The following is a 13,024-nucleotide window of genomic DNA, read 5'->3' on the forward strand; positions in this document are numbered from 1 at the left end:
AGCAGCACCAGACAAAAAGCACAAGTTCATAACAAACAGGATTATGATCTCATGGTGTTTCCTGAATCAGATTCTCAAAAAACAGCAGTAGACATTGATGTTGAAAAGCTTACCCAAGCTGAACTTGAGAACTATTGCTAGAAGACAGTTTTGAGACTAGAAAAATGCCTGTATTGCCAGTTACTCCTGTTCTGAGCCCTTCATTTTCCGCACAGTTCTGTGTTAGACCTACGATTCAGGGAGGACAGTGGCCACCTGGATTATCTGGACCTTCTACTTATACTTTACCTTCTATTTATCCCTCAAATTATAGTAAACAGGCTGCATTCCAGAATGGCTTCATCCAAGAATGCCCACTTTTCCATCTACAGAACCTATATATTTAAGTCTTCCAGGACAGTGTCCATATTTTTCATATCCTTTGACTCCTGCCACACCGTTTTATCCGCAAGGAAGCTTACCTATATATCATCCAGTAGTCAGTCCTGACATGGCAAAACTATTGATAAAATAGCCAGTACATCAGAATTTTTAAAAAATGGAAAAGCAAGGACTGATTTGGAGATAAATTCAAAAGTTACAGTCAACAACCTACAGGTATCTCCAAAGTCTGAAGATATCAGTAAATTTGACTGGTTAGACTTGGATCCTCTAAGTAAACCTAAGGTGGACAATGTGGATGTGTTGGATCATGAAGAAAAGAAAAATGTTCCAGGTTTGTTAGCAGAGGATCCTTGGGATGCTGTTCTTCTTGAAGAGAGATCACTAGCAAGTTGTCACCTCGAAAGAAAAGTAAATGGAAAATCCCTTTCTGGGGCAACTGTAACTAGAAGCCAGTCTTTAAATACTCGAACAACTCAGCTTACAAAAGTCCAGGGCCAAGTATCTCAGGTATGGTCTTTTTTTTTTTTTCCTACTAACTTCTAAAGCTTAGTAGTATAATACAGAGCTCATATTTGTGTGCATAATTTATTAGGAAAAAGAAATATTTTTATTTTGAATCTTGTTAATTTTGCTCCCAAGTATGCTCTGATTCTTAGATCATACGGCAAAGGATTAAATGTGCTTAGGCCAGTTGAAAAATTGCTTGATATTAATAATATTTTCTCTAGTATTATAAAATTTAAAAAACCTCTATTAAGGATCTAGCTGCCACTGAGAAGCATTTAAGATACTTTTATTTGTTTCTCCATGTCTCTTCATTGTATATGCTCCCTTCTTTTCTTCTTGTCTCTTTTATATTTCAGGGCCAACAAGGAATTTTGGTTTTTAACTCCATTATAGAAATTGTGCTGCATATTATTTTTGTTGTTTTAACCATGAATAAATGAATGAATGAAACTGTAACCCCAGAGAGAAGAGAGAAAAGTCATTGAAAGGACTCTCCCTAAATACAAATATTGATGAAAACAAAGAATGAAGCAAAGCCTATATAATGTAGTTTCTGAGTTCATGGAGTCTTACTATCTGGTATACCTAAGAGTAGAATTGCTGGGTCATCTAGTAATTCTATGTTTAACTTTTTGGGGGAACTGTTAAACTTTTATCAATAGTAGCTGTTCCATTTTACATTCCCATCAGCAATGTATAAGTGTTTCAATTTCTCCACATCCTCACCAATACTTAATTTTCTATTTTGTTTTGTTTTTTCTTTTTTTAAATAGTAGCCATCCCAGTCAATGTCAAGTGGTGCCTCATTGTACTTTTGATTTGCATTTCCCTAATGAATAATGATGTGTTGAACATCTTTTCATGTGCATATCGTCTTTGGAGAAATATCTGAGTCCATTGCCCATTTTTAAATTGGGTTGCACATAGCAGCATGATTCATAATAGCCAAGAAGTATGAACAACCCAAATGCTTGTCTACTGATGACTGGAAAACAGGGCATCTATACATCTATACAATGCAATATTATTCAGCCATAAAAAGTAATAAAGTACTGACACATGATACAATGCGGATGAATCTCGAAAACATTATGCTAAGTGAAAGAAGCCAGACACAAAAAGCCATTTACATGAAATTTCCAGAATTGGTGTACCCATAGAGACAGAAAGTAGATTAGTGGTTGCCAAGGTCTGACAGAATGGGAGAATGGGAGTGACTGCTTCATGGGTATGGGTTTCTTTTTGGTGTAATAAAAGTGTTCTGGCATTAGGTAGTGGTGATGGTTGCATAACATTGAGAATGTACCAAAAGCCACTGATTGTACACTTAAAATGGTTAAATGGTAAATTTTATGTTACGAGAATTTTACCTCAATTAAAAACAAAAGATGACAAAACTGGTCTCCCTGATCCATCCTTCTGGAGCCAGGTCACTGCTGGATTTGCATTTGGGTCAGTTTTCTAATAAAGAGATCTCCCTCCCCTACTGTGTGGGTCTCCATTTTTATAAATTAAGCATGAGAGCAACTTCTCATTGGAAGAATAATAAGACTAGTTGTCATCATGCCCTCTGCATTTGGGGATGTTAGCTGTTTACAGAAATTATTTGGGAAGGGCATCTGCCCAGGACCTGGAGACCTTAGGGTCTGTGGAAAGTTGTAGTCTCTGCTGTGAGAGAAAAGGGGAGTTGTGCTTGGACACAGGCCTTCTGCAGGTGGAAGCAGAGACACTTACTGTCCCAGCAACCCAGAGAAAAAGCATTCAGGTCTCACTTTTAGACAACTCTGCTTCTTGTATCACACTTCTTAAATATCGTAGCCACAATACATAGATTATCTTGAACGTAACACAAAAATCTTTATAAATGACTTTTATTATTTTATTATCTCTGTGTTGAATTCTAATCTTCCTAGTTATTTATACACTAAGGGAAACTAATTATCTCAGGTGAACTGAGATTACTGTAACAGGTGAACTGGGGTTATCATCTTAAACAACTTGAGATTTTGGGTAGCCAGGGTTTTTTTATTATCCAGAGATCTAAGACTGGGACTCAGAATCTAAGACATACTTGTGTGGTAGCTGTTCATAACTGATTCCTTTTTTATAGTTACTGAGTCATTAGGGAGCTCAAAGTATCCTCAAAGAGGCCAGAGTGACCCATCCCTGTTTTACAGTTGAGGAAATTGAGATGTAAAGAAGTTAAGGAATTACTGTTAATATTTTGGCATAATGATGGTTTTGCAATTAGATAAATGAGCTCTTATAGTTTAGAGATTGAAGAATTTACAAATTAAATACAATAATGCCTGGGGTTAACTTTAATAAAATCCAGTGATGACCTGGGGGTTGGGGGTTTATAGATGAAACAAGATTGGCTGTATGTTGATAACTGTTGAAGCTGGAGATGGGATACATGGGTGTTCTTTATAGTTTGTCTATTTTTGTGTGTGTGTGAAAATTTCCATAATAACAAGTTAGAGGTTAAGAAGAGGGCCACAGAACTATTTGCAAGAATTATTTGCAGGTAGCACAGGTGGTATTCAAATTCATCGGACTCAAAAGCCCTTCTTTAAAAAAAGCAAAAACAAAAAAACAAAAAACAACTCTCCAGAGATAGGATAGATGTGGTTTTGGAAGTAATAAGTTCCTGTCACAGGAGATACTCAAACATAGGTCAAAATAGTTGGTTTCCCAAACTTAGTTGTATGTCACAAATGTCTTGGGAAGTTTAGGCCTACTTTAAGATTTTGTGTCGGGGTGGGGGGGTGAAGGTAGAGGTGCCAGGTAAGGAAGGATTGTGGAATTTGGGGAAAAAGGTACCTGCTTTTTGTTTGTTTTATTTTGTTTCAAAAGTTCTCTAAGTATTTCTGATGTGGCCAATCTGCTACTCCTGGATTGACATTTGAGATTTCTTGATTTTATGACTTTAAAGTTTCTGCATACCTCAGGATCCTGTGAAGTTGGGATGGTGACAAGAAAAATAGCAAAATTTAAAAATAGGCAGAGGAGAGTCAGAAGAAGATGGTGGCATAGAGAGGAGTAGAGGCTAGTTAGTCCCCCTGGAACAACTAATAAACAACCAGGAACAACTAATAAATAATCTGGAATAACTGCTGGGGGACAAACATGACTGTCCATACATCATACACCAACCTGGATTGGGAGGAATGCCAGAGATCATAGCATAAAATCTGTTAAGTAAAAACTGTGGACCTGAGCCGAGAGCCCCTCCCCCATGACAGCCCAAACTGCAAAGCCTTGGTGTGCTAGAGAGCAGCACTCTCTGAACAAGTGAATATACCTCAGCCCAGCTCCAACTGAGGTTTTAATTAACAAATGTTGACTGCTCAATACAAGCTACGAATCCCCAAAAAGCAGACAGAGGCTTTTGGTGACTACTGACCTTGGAGAGCCAGAGGACCTCTTTGGGAGGGAGGGGGAGCCCAGAGGACAAGGTGCTGTCTCTGGCCAATGGGTAAAACTGAGGGTGGCTGTGGACTGGCCCAAAAGGGGGGCTTTCTGTCCCTTTTTTGGCCCAGTGGAGAAAACCTCAGCCATTTTCAGTTCCCAGCACTCTGACCCAGAGAAAGGTGGAGATAGCAGAGTCAGAGAGACTATTCAGATGCAAATGATATCTCCTCAGGGGGTATATCTTCCCTAAGAGGAAAGAGGTGGTGCCAAGCTCTACTACCTGCCTTCCATTCAGAACCAGATCCCAGATCCTGGGGGAAAACAGCCACGGGCCACACCTCCTTACACCAATCTGGAGTGACAGGCTGACGGGTACCACCTGCTGGGCAGAAAAGCACAGTGGCTTGAGGCCTCAAGGGGTCTATCAGTTTTCTAAGACACACCCTCAGGGAGACCTGATACTATTGCCTCCCTTCTGAAACCTGAGCCTGTTCTGGTCTGGGAAAACCTGATTGGGGTAACCAAGGAAACCAGATGCCTAGACAACAGAAACTACAACCTACACTAAGAAAAACGAAGTTATGGCCCAGTCAAAGGAACAAACTTACACTTCAGCTGAGATACAGGAATTGAAACAACTAATGCTAAATCAAGTCAAAAAGTTTAGGGAAGATATGGCAAAAGAGATGAAGCATATAATGAAAACACTGAGCATGTATAAGGTAGAAATCGAAAGTTTGAAAAACCAACTGGAAGAATCTATGGAAATGAAAGGCACAACATGAGAGATGAAAGACACAAGGGAGACATACAGCAGCAGATCTCAAGAGGAAGAAGAAAACACTCAGGAACTGGAGAACAAGACACCTGAAAGCCTACATACAAAGAACAGATAAAGATAAGAATGGAAAAAATATGAGCAGCGTCTCCAGGAATTGAATGACAACATGAAACAAGGAATGTACATGTCATGAGTGTCCCAGAAGGAGAAGAGAAGGGAAAAGGGGCAGAAGCAATAACAGAGGATATAATCAGTGAAAATTTCCCATCTTTTATGAAAGATATAAAATTATGGATCTAAGAAGCGCAGCGTACCCCAAACAGAATAAATTTGAATAGGCCCACACCAAGACACTTAATAATCAGATTATCAAACATCAAAGATGAAGAGAGAATCCTGAAAACAGCAAGAGAAAAGTGATCCATCACATACAAAGGAAGCTTGATAAGACTATGTGTGGATTTCTCAAAGGAAATCATGGAGGCAAGAAGGAAGTGATGTGATATATTTAAGATACTGAAAGAGAAAAACCACCAACCAAGAATCCTATATCCAGCAAAACTGTCCTTCAAATATGAGGGAGAGCTTAAAATATTCTCTGACAAACAGACAATAACAGAGTTTGTGAACAAGATACCTGCTCTACAGAAAACACTAAAGGAAGCACTGCAGACAGAAAGGAAAAGACAGGAGTGAGAGGTTTGGAACACAATTTTGGGAGATAGTAGCACAGCAATGTAAGTACATTGAACGAAGATGACTGTGAGTATGGTCAAAAGAGGAAGATTTGGACCATGTGGGACACCAGAAGGAAAGAGGAAGGATAAAGACTGGGACTGTATAACTCAGTGAAACCTAGGGTGCTCAACGATTGTGATAAAAGGTACAAGTATGTTTTTACATGAGGTAGGACAAATGAATGTCAACATTGTGTTAAAAATAGGGTGGCATTGGGGGGAAAATACAATCAACGCAAACGACTATAATTAATGGAAATATTGTATTATGCTTCCTTTAATATAACAAAGGCAATATACCAAAGCTAAATGCATATGGGGAAGGTTTGGGACTCCTGGCATGGGTGATGTTGTCTAACTCTTTATTCTACTTTGGTTTAATGCTGTCTTTCCTTTTGTTTGCTTTCCTAGCTGTCTTTTTTTTTTTTTTTTTTTTTTTTTGCTTCTTTTCTCTCTTTTTTTTCTTTTGTCTCTCTACCTTCTTTGAGTCTTTCTCCTTCTTTTTGCCTTCTATAGAAAGTGGTGGTGGTGGTGAATGCATAAATACGTGACTATACAGGGAACCATTGATTGTTTACTTAGGATGGAATGGGAATGTATGGTGTGTGGACAAAACTGTGTTTAAAAAAAGGGGTTGATGAAGAAAACTTGAGGGCACTTACATTGAGTGAAATAAGACAAACACATAAGGACAGTATTGCAGGGTCTCACCAATATGAACTAATTATAATATGTACACTCATAGACATGAAATATGTTACCACTATATAGAATGGAGCTAAAGAATGGGGAGCGGTTGCTTATTATGAGCAGAATGTTCAACAAGGGTGAACTTAAACGTTTGGAAGTGGACAGAGGTGATGGTAGCACATTGTGAGAATGACTAACAGAGAATGGTCTGTGAATGCGGTGGAAAGGGTTAGCTCAGAGTCACGTATGTCACCAGAAAGAAAGTTGGAGGTTAAAAGATGGGAATGTATAAAACAGTGAATCTTGTGGTGGACAATGTCCGTGATTAACTGTACGAATATTAGAAATCTCTCTCATGAATTAGAGCAAACGTATGACACTGTAACTAGAAGTTAATAATAGAGGGGCATATAGGAAAGAAAATATACCTATTGCAAACTATACACTACAGTTAGTAGTATTTTAACATTCTTTCATCAACGGTAACGAATGTATTATACCAATACTATGAATCAATAATGGAGGGAGGGTGGTTAGGGGTATGGAAGAATTTGAATTTCCTTTTTTTGTCTTTATGTCTTTTCTGGAACAATGAAAATGTTCTGAAACTTGAAAAGAATATTAATTGTGGTGATGGATGCACAGATATATGATGGTACCGTGGGCAATTGATTGTACACTTTGGATCTTTGGATAATTGTATAGTTTGTGAACAATCTTAATTAAAAAAAATAATGTTTACCCAGAAAAAAAAAATAGGCAGAGTACCCTGGGAACAATCTTTAACATAGATTGCTAATGCTTTTGCCACAAAACACTACTTCCTTTTCCACCTGCACTCTTTGGTGTAGACTGGTCACTTCTAGTTCAACTTGTATGTTCTTCAGTCTTCCCTTTGATTGGGGCAGAGGTGTGATATCTGTGTGCACACCTTTCATTTTATACCTGCATACTTCTTTCCCTGCTTGTTTTTGATATTTATCATAGTACCATCTTTTTTTTTTTTCTTATACACAATACACACACAAACAAAACCAAGAACATAGTTTGAGGGAGAAATTGGCATGAAAGATGCAAAGGTAATATGTGAAGTATTCATGGTCTCTGAGTCATTTGAAATTTAAATGAAAGTAATTCCTCTGCTTTCTGATAGAAATGTATTCTGAAGATATTGACGTGTCTCCTTATAGCCATTCAGAAAATATTGGCATTTTATAAAAATACAAAAGGAAACCCAAAACATCCCATACCTCTTATCCACCCCCTCCCCCATTGTTGACCCTTAGTATTGGTGTGGTATATTTGTTACTGTTGATGAAAGAATATTAAAATATTCCTGTTAACTATAGTCCATAGTTTGCAATAGGTACATTTTTTTCCCCCATATACCACTCTATTATTACCTGCTTGTAAAAGTATTGTACATTTGTTCTGGTTCATGAAAGAACCTGTTTATATTTGTGTTAATCACAGTCATTATCCACCACAAAGTTCACAGTGTTATACATTCCCATATTAGTACCATCTTGATATTTTCTTTACTTGGGGGAGTCTTAACAAAGTCTTACAGGAATATTGAAGATAGGTAGTTTCCTGAAGATAGGAAGAAGTTATAGCAAAATCAGGGTAATGAGGTCATACTGGAGTTGCACAGAGCTGTTAGTTGCTCAGACTTTGAGAATTAACCAACCAGGCTTATAAGAACGATCAGTTTTAGCAGTTGGAACGTGTTCCTAGACTTGAAATAAAGAATAAGGGGACAGATCAAAGGTGTAAGCAGATAGGTTATGAGACATGAATCAAAGCTAAGTAAGCAAAAATAACATGACTTGGTCAGCTGATCGATTGAGAATGGATCTAGATTACTAGCATATATTACATCAATAGCTTTACTAAAAATACACTGTCTGAATTGAGGTGGCTTAGGCTACCTGCCAAGTCTTAAGAGTCTAGCTGCGGCATGACTGAGGAAGTATACAGTTGTTAATCATTCCATTATACTCTGCTCTGTTGAGATCTCATTTAATAATTATGTTTGAGAACCACTTTCTAAGAAGAGCCACTGGTAAACAAGTGTCTTGAAAAGAGAAGACTACGATGACTGGATTTAGACACTTTGTCATTTATTGAACTGTTGAAAGGATTGGAAATATTTTGCCTGGAAAAGAGAACATTAGTTGAAGATAAGTCACTCTCTGTATTTGATTGCTTCATCATTGACATAAAGTTGGTTGGACTAGATGATTCTGAGATCACTTTCAGGAATAAGATTTAAAGTTTGGAAAGTTGCCATATAAAAGAGGAAGTAGAGCTATTTTTTTAGTTTTGTACTTTGAACATAGGTTCTCAAGCCAGGTCAGGAGTAGAATGCCTGAAAGTCATGGTGTTCTTGTAAAATGATGAAATATTGACATACTAAAATTTTAAAAATATATTAAATATATCATGTATATTAGTTTGTGTTACATTATATGGTACCTGAACTAGGTTCTGTTACAGACAAGCAGTATGAGGTGCTGAAAGTTAAAATACATTTTATGGAAAAGCTTAAAATCAAGGATATCCTATTTGTTTATATATTTTTCTATGAATTGAGAAATTGTCTACATCATTCAATTGAGACACTTAATTTTAGAAGCATTGTCCCAAAAAGCAGAACGAGGACCAACAGGGAAGAAAATTCAAGGAGACAGGGTATCACGGCCAGATACTGATGAAGGAATTTATAAATAGCCATTTAATAACAGTTCCTCTCTGATTGTAAGCACGTAATTATTGGAGGCATTCATTCAAAGGTTTGGTGTGTACTTGTTAGGAATGCTACAGAAAGAATTTTTATATTCAAAGAAAACTTCTAAGCACCTTTACTAATACTAAGATTTCATCACTTTGTATACAAGAAAATAGTTTGGTTTTTTTTAAGTTAAAAGGGGGAGGTAAACAGAATACTAGTAATAAATACACTGACTTTGGTAGTCTGTGGTACAATACATTGTCATGAAACTTGATTTTTCACACGCTGTTCTTCCCTCTCTGTTTAAAAACTTTTCCGTCAAGTTCATATTTTTTTGTCTATACATAAGATTGCCTATTATTTATTTATTTCCATACTTAAGTGTTCATTTCCTGTCAAAATTTTGTGCGTAGTGGTAAAAAACTCAAGTCAGAAGGGTGTTTTTCTTCTCACTCAGCAAGCTTATGTCCTATTTCCTTCTGGTGTCTTGTTTTGTTAATAATAATCTGAATACTTTAGTTTAAATTTTTATGATCAAATCCAGGAAAAGGAATAGTAATCAAAACTGTGTTTCTGGCAATTTAAGTTTAAATTAGACTACTAGCTTATAACTTAGCTACTTTGAGCAGATTTCACAGATTTTAGTAATGAAGCAAATGTTTTCATTATTTTCACTGAAGTAGTTTTGCAAAGTTATGAATATTAACTCTTTTAAAAAGTTAATTATATTAACATTATAAGCATTTATATTCCCACTGGCAGAATGTCCATTATTAATTTTAAAGAATAAGGAACATTAAACAAAACATGATTTTCATTGCCTGGTTGAACGTAGTATACTATTTGAATACCTGATTTAAGTTTCTTTCTTAAGTAAAAAAATCATCTGAATAAAGAAGTAGCCAACTTTGTTGTGAATAGTAATGCTTAAAGTACATTTATTGAAAACTCGGTGTTGTGTTCCATTCTGATTTATGGATAATATGGTATGAACTTTGGATTTGTGTAGGCATAAATCTTTTCCATATCTTATAACTGCTTTACAGAATATATACTGATTATTTTTTGTGAATTATTTCAGATTTTCACCTCTCTCCTTAAACTCCTAAATCCTGCCCTGTCTGCTCTAGTAGACCACCTTCCTGTCTTTTTATTGTGTTTTGGTTGGGCATGGGCATTGTTATGCTTTTTTAAAAATTAAATTAAATTTTTTATTAGATAAGGTTTACAGAAAAATCATGCAGAAGATATAGAGTTCCCATATACCTACCCCTCTCACACACACGGTTTTCCTTATGGTCAAGGCCATCTTCTGTGTGAACTTGCCCACCTCAGATTTCCCTTCTTTTTAACTTGGAGGGAAGAGATATTATTCCTTAAATTACACTAACTGCCTCCCTAATCTCTCTAGGCATACTTTCTTGTTCCTACCACGTTGTAAAAACTTGTTTCTGGTAACATTAATACTGATTGCCACTCCAGTGACCATATTCACTGTTTAGCACTTTTGCTTCATTTTAAATAATTGACTACATCTTTTCATGAAACTTCTCTGTTGCCCTTTGTCTCTAGCTCTAATTTCTAGAACAGAACACCTTTAGAATGCAACATGTTAGATGACGATGTAAACGTACATGGATTTCGAAACAACATATTTACTAGAGAACTCAATATCTTCCCCTACAAATCTCTTCTTTCTTTGTTCTGTATATTGGATAATGTAATTAGAAAATTTTTCTTATTGTCATGTTTCATTCATTCATAAAAAATGTTTGAGGGTATACAATGTGAGGATTGCAGATATGAGTCATTCTTAGACTCTACCCTTAGGGAACTTAATCTAGAAGGGAGAGACAAGATGTTTGTGTGTGTAACTGTAATGCAAAATAGAAAGCCTCAAGTGCCACATAAGAAAAATCTTGTGTAAAATCAATGGAGGGATTGAAAATGCCGTTTTGACCAGAATGGGGAAAAGAAAGGTAACAAAATAAGGTTACAGTGGCTTAGAGATTTCAAGTAAGAGTCGAGAGGCTTTCCTGGAGGTTACTCTTATGCAAGCTCCAGCTAGATATCCCAAATGGCCCAGTATGTCAAGCCCTAACCAATAGTAGTCCTGAAATACCTAGGTCCCTATCTGTGATTCTGTAAAAGTTTCACTCACTAAGTATATTTTTCAGAAACTTAAATCTACCAGAGTTTTCCTATGTCAGTCAAGTCCTAAAACCCAGAGGCAACAGACTGTTTAAGAACGTCAGCCTGACAAAGGCCCCTTCCCCATAATGTCGACACCCCTTTTCAATATGAACAAGTTTGGGTGGTCACCTCGTAGACTGAGAAAGTGATTAAACAAGAGGAAGGGGTGGCAACAGACAAGAGAGGATTTAACAAAGGATTATGAATACTGAATCTTTAAATAAATGAATGAATGAATGAATGAATAAATAAATAAATAAATAAATAAATAGTTTTTTGGTGCTGGGGTATTGGAATAGCTAGTGGGAAGTGACTGAGGTGGTGGATCTGTGACCCATGACTTTTTTTGTAATTTGCTCTGTAGCTGCTTGTTGAGTTGTGCTTTGAAAGTTATTACCATTCTGTATATGTCTTGTACTTCACAATAAGGAAGTAACTGAAACTGTGGAAAAGTAGCCCATGACATTTTTTGAAATTGTCTATATCGCCACTTGTTGGATCATGCTTTGAGGGTTTTCACCTTTCTGTATATGTGTTATACATCACAGTGAGGAAATGGCTGGGGTAGTGGAACTGTAACCTGTGGCATTCTTTGAGATTTGCTCTCTGACTACTTGTTGAATTCTACTTTGAAGGTTATTACTGATCTGTATATATGTTAAATTTCACAATGAAAAATGTATTAAAAAAATCAATGGAGAAAAGAAATGATTTGATGCATAGATTGTTTGTATGGAGTTTGGGAGGGCATGGGTTGAAGCAATAGGTATAAAACATTTTTTTAAAGTACATTTTTTTGTTCTAGAAAGAGTAGAGGAAAGTAAACTAACAAACAAAAAATACTTCATAACATTAGTTAGTAATGTATAAGATGAAATGTTTGGTAGCCCTAGCCCTTTTTTTTTTTTTTTTTTTACCCTCTGGTGGACAGAACATTTGACATTAACTTTTCAATGTTTGATATTACCTTGATAAATGACCAGATAATTAGTTATAATCTATTTCTGTCACTGTCAGTTGAAACTCATAAACCGCTTGAAGGAAAAAAACATAATTCATGAGACTGCAAAAATACAACTTTCTTGATTAAAAAAAGAAAAAGATCCAAAAATGCCATTAAGGGCATTCAAAATCTGTTTTACAACATAATTACATGGAACCTAGAATAGGGAATGAGATCTTGTTATTCTGTACAAGATAATGTAATACCCCAATACCTCCCAGAGTATTTGGGCAGAAAGTAAAAATGTATTTGCAAAGTACCCTTGAGGAACTGGGGAAAAATATGGAAATATTAAACTTCCCCATCTGGGGAATTCCTGATACTCTCAGAAGCTGTAGGAACTCCCAATTTAATAGGCCAAGCCCTCGATCTTGGGGTTTTCCCTTGTGAGTCTTATTCCTGCAAAGGAGAAGCTACGCCTACTTATAATTATGCCTAAGAGTCACCCCTAGAAAATCACTTTTGTTGCTCAGAGGTAGCCTCTCTCTCTCAGCCAACCTACAAATAAGCTCACTACCCTCCCTCCTATGTGGGACATGACTCCCAGGGATGATCCTGGTCCTGGCATCATGGGATTGAGA

General features: G+C 36.5%; 1 protein-coding gene across 1 annotated transcript in view; it reads left to right on the top strand.

Annotated features, from left to right (window-relative positions):
- Positions 1 to 797: 797 nt before the first annotated feature.
- Positions 798 to 13,024, top strand: part of PIK3C2A (phosphatidylinositol-4-phosphate 3-kinase catalytic subunit type 2 alpha) — a 164,960-nt gene continuing 152,733 nt past the window's right edge. Inside the window, 1 exon segment of the mRNA XM_037839322.1 lies at positions 798 to 891. The gene's annotated coding sequence lies outside the window, so the exon portion shown is untranslated.

Source organism: Choloepus didactylus, chromosome 6, assembly GCF_015220235.1.
Source record: "Choloepus didactylus isolate mChoDid1 chromosome 6, mChoDid1.pri, whole genome shotgun sequence".
Lineage (NCBI taxonomy): Eukaryota > Metazoa > Chordata > Mammalia > Pilosa > Megalonychidae > Choloepus > Choloepus didactylus.